Source organism: Acinonyx jubatus, chromosome E2 (assembly GCF_027475565.1).
Source record: "Acinonyx jubatus isolate Ajub_Pintada_27869175 chromosome E2, VMU_Ajub_asm_v1.0, whole genome shotgun sequence".
NCBI classification, from domain to species: Eukaryota; Metazoa; Chordata; class Mammalia; order Carnivora; family Felidae; genus Acinonyx; species Acinonyx jubatus.
In genome coordinates, this window is record NC_069396.1 from 5082856 (window position 1) to 5096316 (window position 13461).

The 13461-nt window shown below is 43.2% G+C and overlaps 1 protein-coding gene and 1 non-coding gene across 2 annotated transcripts in view; both read right to left on the reverse strand.

Moving 5' to 3' along the window:
* The window catches only part of CDH13 (cadherin 13), a 1023179-nt gene that overhangs the window by 130870 nt on the left and 878848 nt on the right, over nt 1–13461 (reverse strand). The window lies entirely within an intron of this gene.
* Nucleotides 9045–9151, reverse strand: LOC113604448 (U6 spliceosomal RNA). The gene has a single exon (XR_003426390.1). It is a non-coding gene; the product is annotated as a U6 spliceosomal RNA (small nuclear RNA).

A 13461-nucleotide genomic window follows, 5' to 3' on the forward strand; every position in this document is an offset into this window, starting at 1 on the left:
AGACGAGGTCATGCTCCTGAAGCTCTCAGAACGCATCTGTGGGATGCATCCCTCTTGTGGTGCTTTAATGTCACAGGTCCTCCCTGCTAAGCCTCGAGAAGACCAGGGCTCGGCCATCCTATTCAAATCCCCAGCCTTCAGCCCCACTGTGTTGGATCAGCATGCGGTGAATGAAAGAGCTGAGGCCACCTGCAACCCTGGTAACTCAGAACAAGTATGCCAAGTGCACAAGGACTGGTGAACTTGAAGAAGCACATTAGCTCATTAATGACTATGGAACGGCGGTAACGACAGTAATAAATTTAAAAGATTTAAAAATTGTTATCAGAGATGACAGACTAGGATAAAAATGACCCTCATTAATGAACCCAAGTTTTTCTTGCTTTATAGGCCTTTTCCTGAAATCTCCAGTGAGCCAAACCTGGATTTCAATCGTGGGATTTAATAATCAGTGCACCATTATAAGCTATTGACAGCAATGAAGGAAGATTTCAAGTCAGATGCGCACACGCGTGTATACAAACTGGAACTCCCGACATCTTTCCAGGACTGTTGCTGTGGTCAACAGAGAGCACTTGGCCTTGTTGGTGAGGTCTCTAATAGAAGGATGGCTTGTCGGGGGCCTGGCTTCTTTTATTTCTGAATCCCATAGAGCCAGAACCGCGTGCAGAAACTCAGAAAGTGGGTACAGCATAGAGGCTGAGAGCTGGGCTCTGTAACCAGCCAACCCACGGTGGCATCCCTGCCCCACCATGCTGTAACGTCAGGCATGTTTCTTGACTTTCCTGTGCCTCAGTTTCCTCATCTATAAAATGGGGGTAATGGGAGTCCTTAAGTCATAAGGCTATTGCGAGAAATGATTCATGATCCCTACGGCCTTTAGAACACTGCTTTACGGTTCAACACATAGTAACTCTTAGCTTAAAAAGGGTGGTTTTATGGATAATACCATTTTTTGTGCGCTCATAAGAGGTAATTATTAGATTTGCCCCTGGACCTAGCAAAGTAAAGGTACAGGCCTGCTGTTCAAATTGGTTGGCTATTAGAAAACTCTCCTTTTTTTTTTTTTTTTTTTTTTTTTTTTTTAATTTGAAGGAACCAGAGGGGAAGGAGTAGCTTAGACTTACCGTGGTGAGCCCAGGAGAGAATTCTGTGGGTGTGTGTCTGTGTGTGTGTTTGTGCGTGTGCTGTATTATTATTATTTTTATTTTAGTGAGCTCTACATCCAACACTGGGCTCGAACTCATGACCTTGAGATCAAGAGTCACATTCTGACTGAGCCAGCCAGGCGCCTCCCCAAACATTGTCCTGATGTGAATGGAGAGGCAGGTGAGGAAGTGAGGCAACGTTCGAAAAGTTCAAGCAGCGCTGAGACCGGAGGTTATATGCACTGTTCTTTGGCAAGGCCCTGGGGCACAGGTGCAATGAGAAAAACCAGATGGACACTCCCTGAATGGCCCTGGTAAGGCGTCCCAGAGAGCAGACCCTAAGGGCAAGACCATGGAATAGAAACAGAACATCCAGGCGGAATCGGGCAGAAGTGCTCTGAGGACTGGGTCTCCTGGCACCACATGGCAGGCTGTTAACCCGTTTACAGCAGCAGCTTAGGGTGGGGTTGAGAGCATAGACGTAGACTCTGGGCAAGTTCTCCAGCTCTCGGAGCCTCAGTCTCCACACCCATGAAGTGGGTGTGGTAATTACAGTACCCATCTTGGGGCTGGCAGAAGGAATGAACGACGGTGCGTAGGTAGAGCTCTTGGATCCTGCGTGGCACAGAACAAGCACTTCCAGGTGTGTGCACTGGCTTCCGGATGCTCATTTGACGACAGAGGATGAAAGCTCGGGTCCAAGGGGTGTTAGACAGGCACAACTTGATGGAATGATCAGTCTTGCCTTTGATAAGAACTCACTGCGCATTTGCTGTTGCTGATGGGAAGCCTGCTCCAACAAAGAAAGACATCTCTTCGAGTTTGCAAGGAAAAAGGAGATGCAAAGCTTGGAATTTCAATATCTAGTTCTCCCGTGACCCTGGGAAGGAATCATCTTGCTCAGCCTGAGCTTTCTCATCTGTGCCAGGGTGACTGTCACAGTCTCTGCACTGGAATGTCTAGGCAGCACATTCATGGAGTATGGACAACTACGTCAGCGCCTAACAATGCGGGTCCCTGGGTTGGTACTTGTTCCCTACCTGAGGATCTAGGAAGGGGGGGGGGTCATGTGTGACTGGAGACATCCTCCCCAGCAGTCTCCTGACCAGCGATGTGCCTGTGGAACAATATTCTTAGGGTTCTCAGTCTTGATCTGGCCCTTGTCATCCTGTCTAGTCTCTGTCCTGCCTCATGCTGCTCCAGCCACACTGCACGGCTCTCACTTCCGCAAACAAGACACGCTCTTCCCAGAACCGCAGGCTTCACAGGGACCCTCTGCATCCCCACCCCTGCATCTCACCGTTCTGGGTTGATTTCTGTCTCCCAAAAAAGATACGGTAGAGTCACAACCGGCAGTATCTTAGAATGTGACCTTACTTCGGAACAGGGTCTTCACAGAGGTGACCAAGTTAGAATGGGGTATTAGAGCGGGTGACCAGTCCTCACAAAGGGGGGAAATTTAGACACAGATGTGCACACAGGGAGAAGGCTATGTGTGGATGAGGGCAGAGATCAGGTGATAAATCTATGGGCCTATAAACAACATAAATTGTCAGCAAACCACCAAAGCTGAGAGACAGGCATGAACAGACTCTCCCTCAGAAGGAACCACCCTGCAGACACCTTGATCTTGGACTCTGGCTTCCAGAACTGTGAGAGGATAACTGTCTATTGTTCAAGCCACACAGCCCCCGGACACTAACACAGTGATCGTAAATGTCGCCTTCTCTGAGAGGACCTCCCTGAACGTCACGGTAGGTGCCCACATTGTCCCCCTCTGTGGTGATTTCACCCCATTCCATCTTGTCACTAAGGGCCATCCAAAGCTATTTTCTGGCTCGCTGTCCCCATTCTAGACCATAACATCACAAGGTCAGGGACGATGTTGTGCTCACTGCACTGTATCTCAGCCTAATATACTGCCTGGCAAAGAGGAAGCATGGAACTCATGCCTGATGGATGTGCTGGTGAATGAATGAATGAATGAATGAATGAATGAATGAATCAATGCACTTTGAAAAGCAACCATATAAGGCTATGGTGTGTAATATGCAAGCCTAGGCACATTCAGGTAGTACAGGCTGAAGAAGATCCTTCGCATAAATCCCTATCTTCTTAGATGTGAGCAGGCCGACAGCAAAATACAATGCTTCCAATAGGGGGAAAATGGCTATTCAGTCTATAACAGAAACAGACTTTAGTTTGGAAAGAAGTGACTATATGAAAATCAATTCTGGATCATTTCGTCTAGTCCCACTTCAAACAATGAGCCCATACGCCAGTCTGGAGTTGTGGGATATTTTCTCTCCTTCTTGTTTGTAAGTTCACAGAATAAGGTGAGCCTGTCCCCACTCTAATGATTCCCTTAGGCATTATTTACTAACACCGGGCTTGCCTGTCTCTTCCTCCCCGGCCCTCCCTGTCTCCCTCTCTCTCTCTCTCTCTTTCCTTGATGGGTAGAGAAGAACCTTCAGGGTGCCCTCCAGTCTATGTAGATTCATTTATTCACTTCTGGGAAGGAATTTAACTCCAACCCTCTTGGCTCTCAGTGAATCACGGTAAAACGATACACCTCAGGATTGCTCGTGACTTCTGTGTCACCGTAGGGCCCTGACTTTTTCACTGGTAACAGCCACGTGTGCCACAGCCAGACGGGCCTGGGATCTGCTACTGGCCTTGAGCGGTGTCCCTTATCTCCAAAACCAGGGGGCTGGGTGGGATTCTTTCCAAGGTCCCCTCGACAACATGACTTTTTAATTTTTTGATGGCCTCTGCTGCTTGCTGCCGACCATTTATAATTTGTCCCCTCATTCACCTCTTATTTGGTCATATACTCCATGCCAGGCTGGGTGCTGGGGCCGGAACAGAGAACAGAAGAGACAAATGTCCTCTCTTGTGGAGTTTATATTCTCATTTGGGGAGAATGCCAAAAGCAAGTAAGTCATCTAATTATATGGCACATTGGAAGGTCGATATTACCTATTACGTTAGGGATAAAATGTGTACAGATAGGATGTGCACATATGGGAATAGAATACATATGGGATAATACATGACAGCATAGACTAGCATACATATAACACTATACGATATGGAACAGAAGAATGTTTAATGGCATATTAGAAGCTGAGATAGAAACAAGAGACTGAAATAGGTATCTGCTGTATGAAGTGTAAGCTCGTCTCTAATTACACATTTGATGTCGCCCCTACGCTTTGTCCTCTAGGCAATGATGAAAATGACGTCCAGCCAAAACACCAAAGCATTTAGACGGTATTACGGAGATATTGTATGAGTGCACGAGGACGAGGTGACGTGATAACACCACGCCGCAGGATATGCCTCGTGTCTGTGGGAACAAGAAGGAGGAAGCAGCAGCCTTCCCGGGGGATTCATAATTTGGGTGTTGAAGGATAGACTGGGAGTCTTCCGGATACAGAGGAGCAAGGCATTCCAGGGAGACGGGAACAGAATGTGCGGCGGTGCGGAGGCATATGCCAAAGCGTGACGTTTTGGGGGAAGAAATAGGGCTTCCGTGTGGCCTGAGAGGAGAGGAGGCTGTGACCGGGTGGACGGTATTTAAAACCACTCACGCATAAGACCCAACGATCTTATTTCTGACGCTGTCCAGAACAAAACGGCTGCCATGTGCCGTGGGGGCGTGGATAGTTCATTTCTCCACCACGTGCCATTTTTGCGGCCCTGGGCTTTCTGTTTCTGAACAGTTAAGTTCTCATTCTGCAAGCCACGTATGGAGGTGTAGTAATGTCGTATTCTTAGAGTTACAAAATGTATGTTTTATAGCTTTGTGTTTGTTGCTCTTCGTGTGAGATGTTGCATTTGAATAGAAGCAGATGGATGAAGTCTTTGGAGGCCACTGTGCTCTGCAGTGGCCCCGTGGTGAGACTCCGCCAGCTGTAGTAAAAAATTGCTTTTATTGCCACTGAGTTGCGCTGACCCTCGGAGCATAACCAGAGGGTTAGCAGAAGCATGGAATTTGCACAGAGGTTCGCACAGGGATGGTGGGGATCAACACATCATGAATATAATTATGAAAGAGTGATTAATGCAATAAATCATCTGGCTGTCTGGTCTACCTCTACAAGAGACTTGAAGAACCAGCCACAGGGCAGATTACATTGTTTCACTTTAAAAAGTCCAGATGTTTTGACATCACTCACACAGTTTTGAATCGGCATGGGCATTTTCGACAACGCGAGATTCCTCACCCTGCTGTCCGTGAACAATTCAATTCAGGAAAGCACACAGCACCCTTTTGCTTAGCTGGACTATCCTGTTTGGATGATGGTTTCTATTTATAGAGCATGCTTCCAGTTGTACAAATGTTTCCCTTCACTCTCTTTTAGTCAAGAAATCCAGCTGTAGACCTGCTGTTTCCAGGACTTGTGACATTGGAACACTGGGAGATTCAGCGGATGATTTCATGTTTTTCTATGACCTTGGTGCAGGGGAAGAAAGCAGTGAACTCACCTTTTCCAAGTGAAGATACATGGGGGATGCTGGGTATTGGCTGTTTTGCAGGTAACCCATCATTAATTATGTGATGGGAAGTTGGAAAAGCAATTCGCAGTAGATGCCCTCTGGAGTCCTTGGACAAGGTGTTGGCCCAGACAGCGATGGACCAGGAACTGATGTCATCGGAAGTGATGTTACTGTTTGTACAGCTGGGAATCGGTGGTACCGGTGCACTGAAGTTACACTGTTCTGTTTTCTCCAAATATTCCATTTCCCGACAGGTTGGGATTCCCGCCCCACCCCCATTGCCCTGCACAAAGCAGGGGATGAAAATCCCAATAGTGTATGTTTGGTGTTATTTAAAACTTCAGATGCTTAGAAAACTGTCAGATATGTGATTTCCCGGCATCACAGAAAAAAGGCTCATGTAGTTCACCACGATGGCTATAAAGAGCTTCATGGGAAGAGGGAAGACGGGCTATTTGGAATAACATTTAATCATCTTTAAAGATTCAGCGAGTTGTTAAAATGCCTTGGACTCCACCTTCCAGAAAAGTTATTTGAGTCAGATAATTGAAATGGGTTTGATCTTCTAAGCAATATGTGGTTGGCTTTCTGGATTAATCTCTTTTGAGCAAGCAGAATGTATAATTATGTGGTCCGTGTTAAGACACAGGCACATCTGATTTTAAAGGGCTCTCCTAAGGGAAGTATACTCTTATGGGAGGAGAGACTGATTGAGAGCACTCAACTATGGTGCATGGAAGACTGGAGAAGTAGATAAATATATTCACTTGATTTTTTTTTAAAAGTTCATTCATTTATTTATTTTTGAGAGAGAGAGAGAGAGAGAACAAGCAAGCTCAGGCGGTGAGAGGGTGGCAGAGAGAGAAAGAGAGAGAGTATCCCGAGCAGGCTCTGTACTGTCAGCATGGAGCCTGACATGGGGTTTGAACTCACGAAACGCGAGATCATGACCTGAGCCGGAGTTGGACGCTTAACCAATGGAGCCACCAGGTGTCCCTAAATACACTCATTTTAAATAGACTTTCGGTGAAAGAAGGCACACAAAGCATTTCTTAACCACCAAACAACCAAAAACGAAGGAGAAGATCCAAAAGAATGAAGGAGACTCCAGAGAGTCACGTCAGTTCAAGAGCGGGGGGATCAGAGAGTAAACCCGGCCACGGATCATGCGGTTAGTTCAAGTCTCTTGCCGTTCGAGTCACTTCTTGATTACGAATATCAAGGAAGAGACACAAAAGTTATTTAACCTTTTCACTAAAATGAGTTGATTGCGAAGCAAATAGAATGGGAGGATGAGTGCCCTGACAAACTATTTCATTATAGTTTTTCAATCCATTTTTTTTTTTGAGAGAGAGAGAGAGAGAGAGAGAGAGAGAAGAGAGAAGCAGAGAGGGAGAGAGAGAATCTCAAGCAGGTTCCATACGCAGCACAGAGCCCGACAGGCGGCTCGCTTTCATGACAGTGAGATCATGACCTGAACTGAAATCAAGAGTCGGACACTTAACTGACTCAGGTGCCCCTTCAAAACATCTGTATTTTTAAAAATATTTATTTATTTTTGAAGGAGAGAGAGAAAGAGCATGAGCGGAGGAAGAGTCGAGAGAGAGGGAGACACAGAATCCGAAGGAGGATCCAGGCTCCGAGCTGTCAGCCCAGAGCCCAACGCAGGGCTGGAACCCACAAACCGCGAGATCATGACCTGAGCTGAAGTCGGACGCTCAACCGACTGAGCCACCCAGGGCCCCCAATCCATATTTTTAATGAAGATGTTAGGATGTTTTGTGCCACAGTGAATTCCATACACATAACTACTGCTTTTCCCTGATACTTCAGATTAAAAGACTGATCTTTGTGGATGGTAATCCGAGCAAAGTTCTTCCAGACCAACCCTCAAATCTAGAATGACTTGAGAATGTGTATTTAACACCCCCAAAAAAACTCCACCTGTGTGAAAGCACTGGGGAACTCCCAAGGCAGTCAAAATTGAGAGTCCAGGATCGTGCAGAGAGGGAAGCGAGCTCAGTGAGGGGAGGCCAATATCCTATCAGCTTTTCCCCTGAAGGCATTTTCTAAATTGTAATGGCACAGGGACACGAGGCTAGGGATCTCAGGAAGAAGAGCCTCTGTAAACATACCAGACTTGCAGTCAGGACCCCAGAAGACCAAGAAGAAATCAGGAAGTAGATTAGCCCTCATAAAAGACTGAAACTCCCCAATAAACCAACTCAATCCCAGACTTATTTAAAGTTATCTTTTTCTACTCTTACTGGTTTCAGAAAGTAAAAGTAAATCCTTTCTGGTAGAATACAACATCAGCCAGAGTCCAAAATTGCCTTTAAAAAATTGTCACGTGCTTATTCAGAGTTAAAAAAAAATTCTAGGCAGGCCAAGGGACCATAACACATGACCAAAAAAGCAAGTGAAAAATACTGAAAATAGAAATAGACTTAGAAGGGATCGAGATACTGGAGTTAACAGACATTGAATTTAAAGTAACTCTGTATTATATATTTAAAAAATAGATAAAATGCAAAACTGAAGCAGAGAATTTTAATCTACAAAATAAATTCATGGAAATTATACCTAAAGTACAATAATTGGGGGTGCCTGGGTGGCTCAGTCAGTTAAGCGTCCAACTCTGGATTTCAGCTCAGGTCATGATCTCACAGTTTGTGAGTTCGAGCCCCGTGTTGCCTTTATGCTGACAGCACAGAGCCTTCTTGGGATTCTCTCCCTCTCTCTCTTTGCTCCTCCCCTACTTGTACTCTTTCTCTCTGTCAAAAAATAAGCAAATAAACTTAAAAAAATAAAGTACAATAAATGGAATTAAGAACTTAATAGATGGATATAAAAGATTAGACATAGCAGAAGAGAGAATTTGTGAACTGGAAAAGAATGAGGGAAAACAGAAGCATAGAAAGTTAATATATATGTATAGTTAGAGTCTAAGAAAAAGAGAAAATGGGTCAAAAGAAATATATGAAGAGTTATGAACAAGGAACAAGTATTATAAAAACAAATTAAATGATACCTCAATATGCCATGATAAAACTGTGGAAAAGTAAAGGCAAAGAAATGTTATTAAAAGCAACCAGAGGAAGGGCCACATTTCTGTCAATGGAGAAGAAAGGAATACTGACAGCTGACCTTTCAATAAATGTTAACTGACATGTTAATGAAGTCAATGAAATGACACCTTGAAAGTGTTGCACGAAAATAACTATCAACTGAGATTCTGTGCCCAGTGAAACTATACATCAAAAATTCAGGCAAGAAAGATGATAATGATAAATGAGAAAATTTATCACCATCATACCTGCACTATTTTTATTTTATTTTTTTAATTTATTTATTTTTTCAATATATGAAATTTATTGTCAAATTGGTTTCCATAAAAATATGGAACGCTTCACGAATTTGCGTGTCATCCTTGCGCAGGGGCCATGCTAATCTTCTCTGTATCGTTCCAATTTTAGTATATGTGCTGCCGAAGCGAGCACACCTGCACCATTTTTAAAATACAAAGGAATTCTTTAATCAGAAGGAAAATTATCCCATGTGGAAGCAAAGAAACATGAAGGAATAGGTAATAATATAAAGGGTGAATAAATGCTTATTAAATAAAATAATATTTTTGTAAAATGTAAAACATGTAGTATTAAAACATGACAACAATATCTTAAAATATAGGAGTGGGGTAAAGGGAATTTACTTGCCCTAAAGTCCTTGAAGAATCCATAAGTGGTAAAAATGCTAATTCACATTAGACTCTGTAAGTCGAGGGTGTATATTTCAACTTTTCAGAAACTAGTTCAAGAATATGAAAATTTAGTGTAATAAATTTTATTAAACGACAAAAATAATGGATTAACTAATAAAGAGGTGAGAAATGAGAGAAAAATAACTATAGGAAGGTACTCAGACAGAAAATAAGTATTAGAATTGGTAGATTTAAGCTCAAATATATGGTCTTTGCATTACATGTAAATGGAAAAACTGATCCAAGTAAAAAGACTGGGATTACCAGAAGTGAAAAAAAAAATCAAAACCCAAATATACATTGCTTATAAGAAACACACTTTAACATGAGATTAGAGAAAACTTGAGAGAAGAAAGGATGGAAAAAAACATAGCATGATGACACTAACCTTAAGAAGGCTACAGTAGTTATTTTACTACCAGAGGAGGTAAATGTTAAAGCAAAAAGCATTTCCAGAGGTAGAGAGTAAGTTTTGTAATAATAAAAGATCAAAACATCAGGAAGATATAACAATTTTAAATTTGTATGCGCTTAATAACACAGCTTCAAATACTCAAAGAAAAATTTGATGCGACAGGAGAAATAGATATATCTACAATAATAGATATTGTATTCTTTCAGGAACTTACAGAATAAAAAGATGAACAGACAACATATATAGAAGATTTGAACAAAAATAACTGTAAACAACTAATAACTCAAACAACTGTAGATTTCACATTGTTTTCAAGTACACATGGGCGGTTTATCAAATCTGATCACATGCAGGGTTGCAAAACAAGTCTCACTAAATAGCAAAGGACTATAATCATATCAGTGTGTTCTCCCACCAGAGTGGAATTAAGCTAGATGTCAATAAAAGGAAATAACAAGGAGACTTCCCAGTATGTGGGATTAAGCAATATACGTTTAGGCAGGCGACTGAGAAGGGTTTTAGGAAGTTTCTGAGTTGCTAATCATGCTCTATTTCTTGATACGGGTTTCGTGTTTGACTTGTAACGAATGAAATCACTCAGTATTTGTGTACTTTTTTGTACAAAAGTTACATGCTTTTTAAAAAAGAAGTCCGTAAAATTGAATAAGCTGTATTAATAGTAATTTATTTATTTATTTTTGATTTTTTTTCTTATTACATTTCTTTATTTTTGAGAGGCAGAGAGAGACAGAGCACGAGTAGGGGAGGGGCAGAGAGAGAGGGAGACACAGAATCTGAAGCACGCTCCAGGCTCTGAGCTGTCAGTACAGAGCCTGACATGGGGCTCAAACTCACCAACTGTGAGATCATGACCTGAGCCGAAGTCAGATGCTTAACCGACTGAGCCACCCAGGCGCCCCTATTTATTTTTTATAAAAAAAATTATTTATTTTTGAGAGAGAGACAGAGAGAGTGAGCTGGGGAAGGGCAGAGAGAGAGAGAGAGAGAGAGAGAGAGAGAGAGAGGCAGAGAGAGAATCCTAAGCAGGCTCCACACTGTCAGCATGGAACCCGATGTGGGGCTTGAACTCACGAACCGCAAGATCATGACCTCCACTGAAACCAAGAGTTAGATGCTTAACCCACTGAGCCACCCAAGCGCCCCTTAATTGCAATTTAGAAAGACATTTTGGAATGTTTCAATAAAACAGGTAAGCAATTATAGTCTCCCAATTTGGAACAATATTATAGGTAACTTCTTTTTCTTTCTAACTATTAGGGAATTGAGAGAAAATTCAGATAAAAATTTAGTGTATTGTACATGAATGTGCATAGCAGCATTATTCACAATAGCCAAAAAAATCGAAGCAGCCCAAATGTCCATCAGTGGATAAATGGATAAACAAGATGTTGTAAATTCACAGAATGGAGTATTATTCAGCCATAAAAAGGAACGAAGTCCTGATACATGCTACAACACGGAGGAAGCTTGAAAACATGGTGAGTCAATGAAGCAAGTCACAAAAGGGTACATACTGCATGGCTTCATTTATACGAAATTTCCAGTATGAGTGAGTCCATAGCAATTCAAGGAAGATTTGTAGTTGTTAGGGGTCATGGGGATATGGGGATGGGGAGTGACTGCTAATGGGCATGGGGTTTCTTTGGGGTGATGGGATGTTCTAGAATTAGATAGTGGTGATGGCTGCAAAACTTTGTGAGTCTACTAAAAGCCAATGATTATACATTTTAAAAGGGTGAGCTTTACAGTATGGACTTCTATCTCAAAAAAGGTATTAAAAATACTTAATGGAATGTGAAGCAGGAGTGGCAAAGGAATGAAATAAATAGATGTGATCCTGACATCATTCTGCATCAGACAGTTGATTAAGAGGCGAAAGTACACTTCTAACCCAAGAAATAAAGTAGCTCCTTGATTGTTTGAGAAACCAATGAACGAAGAGGAGGGAATCACCCAGGGAGCACCTGGGTGAAGACTTAAATGTCTTGAGATTTGAACTGCCATGTCAACGTCAATAAAGATAACATATGATTCTTTTTAAAATATTTTTAAAAGTTTATTTATTTATTTTGAGAGACAGCACAAGCGGGGGAGGGGCGGAGAGAAAGGGAGAGAGAGAGAGGGAGAGAGAGAGGGAGAATCCCAAACAGGATCCGCACTGTCAGCATGGTGTCCGACTCGGGGTTTGAACTCATGAACCTTGAAATCATGACCTGAGCTGAAATCAAGTGTCCAAAGCTCAACTGACTGAGCCACCCAGGTGCCCTAGAATTGGCTTTCTAAAAAAACCTTTAAAGTATTTCCTTCTCTCAGTAACAATCTCTATATTGTCCAAGACTGGAACATGCCACCTACAGATGGAGTTATTTCTTGGGCTCCTTTACAGATAAGGAAGGCTAAGGACATACGAGCCCAAGTTGCTTTCTGGGGGAGATTTTTACTTAGGTAGCAAGTCCTTCTTAGCCCTTCTCACTTCCCGTTTCTTTCTTCCTGGTATGTGGACACGATGGCTGGTGCTGCAGTGACCCTATTGTATTGTGAGGCAGCCTTGGAGAAGGTAGAGAAGAAAGATAAGAGGAATCCGGAAACTGGTGATGCCACGGTGTCACCACATTGGCCTGGGACTACTGCCAGTGCAGAGCCCGACAGGGGGCTCGAACTCATGGACTGGCCTGACCCGAGCTGAAATCAAGAGGTGGCTGCTTAACTGACGGAGCCACCCAGGCGCCCCAACCTTTTACATTTTAGAAACATCGTCGCCACGATATCCTCCTCTTGCCCACCACCATTTCCTTCCTCACGGCTTTTATCCCAGCACTGACCTCACCACCTCCTGCCTTGTTACCACTCTTCTCATCGCCGACACTCTAGAGAACTGTGGGTGACCCGCACTATCTCAATGCTCTCCATCACGGGCTCACGTAACAGTCACAAGAACCTACTGAGATAGGCTCCGCCGTCCGCCCCAGCAACAGGTGAAGAAACGAGAACACAGGTGGTTGACAGATTTGTATCCACGGCGGGACTTGAATCCAGTTCTCGTTCCAGAACCCACCTCTTCCCCTCTGTGTTATACGGTCTCCGGCCATTCTGTCATCCCAAATGCATGCAGGAACACATTAGCAGATTTGACTGTGAATTTCATTTGTCCAACATTGGACAAAGGCTCCTGTGGGACATCTGATGTCCTAGAGGGAGAGTTTCATGTACCCGCTGGCTACCGGTCCCTCTCATTTCATCCCTTTTATTTTTGTATGAGTTGAGACATCACCTTCGCCCGGTGGGCATCTCAAGCTTATTGTCCAATGTCCGTTGAAAGAGAAGTTCTGTGCGTTTGCCGACATCCACAGGTGAATCCATTTTCCATGAGGCTACTCAGGGTCTCCTACTCGACTTAAGAATTACGTTCAGGTTTTCCTTGAATTCAGCGGTATCGACAACAATGCACATCTCTCACTCAAGGCATTTAGTTTGTGACGGGTGTTACGTTCAGGGTTACGCTGAGATAACTAATTAGTCTCACATGCGTGGCAACATTGATAGACCTTCTTACTTTAGACTGGGATTATCCAATTGTTATTTTCATTCCTGTCTCTATTGAATATTAAAACATG